We start from the raw sequence: 6,018 nt of genomic DNA, 5'->3' as shown, positions 1-6,018 counted from the left end.
GAATAACACTGACTATCTGTTACAGTGGCACCTGTCAGTGTGTGGGGTATATTAGGCAGCAAGTGAACATTCAGTCCTTGAAGTTGATGTGTTGAAAGCGAGAAAAATGGGCAGCATAAGGATCTGAGTGACTTTGAGAAGGGCCAAACTGTGATGGTGAGATGACTGGGTCAGAGCATCTCCCACACTGCAGGTCCTGGAGGTGTTCTTGGTCTGCAGTGGTTAGTACCTACCAACAGTGTCTAAGGAAGGACAAATGGTGAACTGGTGACAGGGTCATGGACGCCCACGGCTCACTGACGAGGTTGACCTACTGTAGGTGAAACTTTTAACTTCCATTTGTACTTTTCAAAAGATTAAAATTGATTTTAATAGTTGTTAAAATGGTTGAAAATGAGAAATACTGCACATTGGTCTCTATGAAGAGAAATAGTCAGGGGCTGTGGTGGTGATATCACACCTAGAATTTGCCAAAAAAATTTTCTCTAACTTGTCCTCACAACCACAGTTTTCACTCCTTTTACATATGTTTTTCACTGAATTGTAGACACATCTGTGCTCTTCCTGACAGTAGAACTGTGGAAGCAAATGGATTCACAGAAGATGCACAGTGAGCTGCAGAGTGACACGAGTGCCAACCAACTGTCACGTTGACTCCTATGCAGACAGTATTAGGCAGGTGGTCATAATGTTATGACTGATGCCTGGTGTAGATGCTTGGAGAGAGAGAGGAGAGGGGAAGAGAGGAAAGGAGAGAAACTCAGGGCATCATGGGGCCCCCCAGCAGCCTAGGCCTATAGCAGCATAACTAAGGGAAGGCTCAAACAGGAACGTCTTAAGTCTAATCTTAAAGGTAGAGAGGGTGTCCGCCTCCTGAACTGAGACTGGGAGTTGGTTCCATAGGAGAGATGCTTGATAGCTAAAGGCTCTGCCTCCCATTCTGCTTCTGTGGACTCTAGGAACCACAAGTAAACCTGCACTCTGAGAGTGAAGTGCTCTGTTAGGATGATAAGGCTCTACGAGGTCTTTATGATACAATGGAGCCTTGTTATTAAGGGCTTTGTATGTTAGGAGAAGGATTTTGAATTCTATTCTGAATTTTACAGGGAGGCAGTGGAGAGAAGCTAATATGGGAGAGATATGATCTCTCTTGCTAGTTCCTGTCAGTACTCTGGCTGCAGCATTTTGGATTAACTGGAGGCTTTTTAGGGAATTATTGGGACATCCTGATAGTAAAGAGTTACAGTAGTCCAGCCTGGAAGTAACAAATGCATGGACCAGTTTTTCAGCATCACTTTGAGACAGGATGCTCCTGATTTTGGTGATATTGCACAAGTGAAAGAAGGCAGATCTAGAGACTTGGTTTATGTGTGATTTATTTATGAGCATGTAATGGGCTCTTTAAAGAATATATCCTGGTCAAAAATGAGTCCAAGGTTCCTCACAGCAGTACTGGAGGATGGGGCTATGTCATCTAATGTAACTATATTGTTAGATAGCATATTTCTAAGATTTTCAGGCCCAAGTACTCTAACTGCAATTTTGTCAGAGTTTAGGAGAGTAAGAAATGACAGGTCATCTGGGCCTTTATGTCTTTAAAGACATGCTTGACATTTGACCAATTGACCAGATTGCTGAGAATGGACAATTCCATGAAACCCTGGCCTTTGTTCACTGCCAATGTAAAAAAGAAAAATATTTCTACACATCTGCATATTGCAAAGATAATAAAAACAAAAATATTATCTGGCCTGTGACATGACATCTTCTGCACTCTTTTGCTGTTGCAATATAATGCACACACTTCCTGCATTGGTACTGAATGTTGGCAGTGGATGTAAATCATAAGGTTGGTATTTGCCTAATGTGGATAGTGACCTTGTTTTTCTAACAGAAAAAAACCTTTCAAAGGAACTGGCCCAGAGCAGATGTACAGTGCTCCCAGATGAGACTCGGATTTGAAGTTTTATCTGCTTAGTTCTGGTGATGAAATTAAACCACCACATTTGGCACAGAGGGTGACTGATGATTGGGAAATTGTATAAAATAAAACCCTCAGAGGACAAAATATTGCCATCTTGTTAGATTTACAAAAGGTTTCCATGATACATTAAAAACGGAGTCTATCTTTTGTTGAATATTTAAAAGAAAAGCCTGTCACAAATGTGGAGCTGATAGACTGAAAGTGTGGAAGGGTGAAAAAGGATAACAGGAAATGAACATCTTTGTGGTCTGAAGGAGGGAAGTTTTGCAGAGATTCTGTAATACTCACTAGTGTGGGGGCACCATGCAATTTGATTCTGAAATGGGTCATTAGGAAGGCTCACTTTGGGTGTGTACAAGTTTTTTTGGTTCTTATCTTCACACCATATAAAGCCAGGAACAATTTATTACCTGGTGGAATTCAAAAACTATTTAATGAAAGGGAAGGGGGATACAATTTAAGGGGTCAGTTAAATTTGAAAATTCATTCTATACGTACAACCAAAAAAAGATTTTGTATTTCCATAAGTGGGGTAAAACTATGGAATAATCTAAGTGTGGACATAAAAAATAGTAATAGAATTGATGAGTTTAAACATAAATATAAAGGTATGTGTCAATCAAGATATATGCAAGAACAGGCTCAATGATTAACCAGATGGAACATTGTGGGTGGGGTGTATGACTGTTAACACTTTGTAATAATTCTTTAGTATATTACTTGTGTGATGTAAGAATATTAACACTGTTATAATCTTTTTTTAGTATAATGTGTGTGTGGGTAGAAGTGAATCATTTACTGCTTGCAAAACAATGATGGTAAGATGATGTCATGGGGTAGGACTGGATAAGTCTGACTTCTTCCTACTCCATTCAAGCATGTACTAGGTATAAGCAAATTGATATTGGATTATGTGTAAAATTATGTGTTGTCATATCAACTGTCTTTACATGCTTGAAAGAATAAATCAAATCAAACCATGTGAAATGTAGGAACATAGCCTTTCATATTTTCACTCTTAGAATATAATTTGTACTAATGAGTACTAAAACATCTTTTGGGAACCTTATGATGTTTTTCCCATCAGCACAGGTCACCCTAATTTAATCATGCCAAGCCAGCCGGACATGGGTTGGCCTCCATTTCCGTCTGTTCCTAGCATAGGGGGGTAATCATGATGACTCAGTCTCAGCTAGCCCTGGAGTTGAGCACCACCTTCAACAGAGCTGGCTTATCAAGACACATGAATGGATGAAATGTTGTACTGAGGGAACATCTTTACATCTTCAACATTAACTTCTGTGTATATATATATAAAACATTCATTTACAGCAAGATTTGAAACTTGAATCTCTCACTCAGTCTTTTTGTGAGGGGTTAAAATAGGGCACCATGGACTCCATGTTGTAAAGGTAGTAATACCACACTGACACCAAGAGTTGTGTCAATCCTCAGTGGGTGGTGCTGCCCCATATTATCAAGATGCGGAAGATAAACAATGTGTTTTATGGTCCAGTGGAGACACAACCGCACTGGTTCAAGAGCAGCTCAGCATAGCTCCACTGTTCACGCCTCAGATTGATGGATTTCACCAGTTTCTTACTTTGCATGTTAAGTACTTGGCTGAATCATTTCTCAACAAGGCAGGATATTACAAACATTACACAGTCCAAGTTTAACATAACTTGGACTGTGTGGTAGAGTTGCTAAATCTCCATTAGTTCCATAGTTAACTTTACAAAACAATAGAGAATGTCAAGTTGTCACATTGTGTTGAATGTTGGAACAGGAAGTGTCAGGTAAAAATAGGAGCCAGTTACTGGAAGTGGAGCTGGAGTTCATGACAGCTTGTTAGGTTCTGATAGTGGAAATGCAGCATTAGAGACAAACAACCCCACACACACCCTCCTACAGGCAATTTAGAGTTACCAGCCAACCAAGCTGCATGTGGACTGTGGGAGGAAACCGGAGTACCTGGAGAGTACTAACTAATTTCCCCAGTCCGTAAAGTAAGATCTGAATGATTTAAACAACCTTTTAGTCAAGCAAAACAAGAATGTATGCAGGTATATACAACAAGTATCTCCAAAAATGGTGCCCCTGTCCTAACATTCAACACAGCATGATTTATCTTCATGTTCTCTATACTAAAAAGTATTTGTTGCTCACATTTAATATCAACAACAACATAGTAATACACTACCTACTGTGCGGGAAAGGACTACAAGCCAGTAGGCATATCTAAGCCAACTGATGTATAATTAAATGACAAAAGCATTATGTATTTACAATTACCACTTATCTAAAGGCATGAAACCATTAACACACCTGTTCAGATACCATTTTTCAGCTTGACCAAAACATCTCTAACTTGCTTGTAGATATTTTTCACAACCTTTAGTCAGCATAATTTCACATTTTCAAATTTAAAAACATTTCATTGTCAAAAAGAGAGAGCGAGTATTGAGCCAAGTTTTATGGCGGTCTCTCCACATTCCAAGGTGGAGACAGGAGGTTAGATAGGGGTGAGATAGTGCCTAGTGTCTGCATTCCCCTGGAACTCAATCAGATAAGAGGACCAACTGTCTTGGGTTTGTTTTAATTAACTCAAACCTATGGCCTAAGGTCAGGGTGCGAGGTCCAAAATGTGTGTTCCTGAGATATCACATTCACAAAATGGGCCAGATGGCTCGACAACTCAAAGACATAATGCCTCCAGTGTTAAGTTATGATTGATTAAATCCAGGCTTGATTACTTATACTTTGAATCCCCTGTTCCCCTGTTCTGCATTGTTCAGAGTTGAAAATTAGTGTCAGAATTTTACCAAGTAAATTTTAGCAGTTAGATTTTCACTTGTTCATCTCTATATTTGAAGTCATCATATTTGAATTTGTCCACCTAAAAAGTGTTTTCCCTTCTTTTTACAGTTTTGGACTATGTGAATTCAGTTTTCAGTGCTAAATATAGGTGTTTTTTCCATAGTTTTTCAAAGTAAATATATCAGTGCATTACAGTAAAAATATTTATTTTCAATTTTAAATGCTCAGTTTTGATTAAATTTTACAATTAATTAGTTGCTTATGACGTAGTCTTTATGATTATTTTATTCCAAAAGTGTCAATAAGGTTTTATACTGAACTGAGCCCAACAGTTTGTACAAGCAACAGAATGAACATTCTACAGTACCGAAGACAGTCACAGCGCTTAACAGGTGGGGGTTGAACAGTACTATGTTCACTTAATGATGTACTGTTTAAAGGTTTAGGCACTTCAAATGCTTACTGTACAGTAGATTCTTATCCATCACACAATACCATAAGGAAGGTATCTGATCCATCCCATATTCATTGTGCAACCTGACAATGACCCCAAAGATACAGTCAAGAGTCATGAAGAACTACCCTAAGTGATAAGTCCTGCAACAGTGATAAGTCCTGCAACAGTTCCCCAACCTGCCGGAAACATTAAAAAAATGATGCGCAAGAGAACCTCGTTGAGAATTAGTGCTGTTTTAAAGGCAAAGGGTGTTTTTTCTCTTTACTCTATTTTCTATGAAGATACTTGATAAATAAAAGCAATAAAATAAAAGCCATTTTCCTTTTATAGCCAAAAACCTTATCACAGTACTGTACATATTGTGCATTTGAACAATGATGTGATTCATGTCTCATGATTCATTCAGTGATGTGACCTCAGAAAAATTATAAAAACTGGTCGGTGACAACAATTCTTTGAACCCAATGAAATGATTTAGCTACTGCTGTCAATGTTGTCTTCTAGTTGTGGCCACAGTTCAATTTATATTTAATTTATATCCATACTACACACTCATTCCTGGCAAGCGTGTAATACTGTGTTCACAATCTTAAAGTGGGAAATTTATGTATACTTTAAAAAGTCAGTGTCCTTACTTTAAAAAACTTGATTTTTAGAGTGATGGACACTAATGCATTAAGAAAATAGAGGGGCTGGTCACAGTCGAATATCATTTCAGTAAACTACAGATTGTTGTGAGGCAACTCCAGAAAGCTGT

The sequence above is a fragment of the Monopterus albus genome, unplaced genomic scaffold (assembly GCF_001952655.1).
Source record: "Monopterus albus unplaced genomic scaffold, M_albus_1.0 scaffold25.1, whole genome shotgun sequence".
Taxonomy (NCBI): domain Eukaryota; kingdom Metazoa; phylum Chordata; class Actinopteri; order Synbranchiformes; family Synbranchidae; genus Monopterus; species Monopterus albus.
This window is presented reverse-complemented; position numbering follows the sequence as displayed.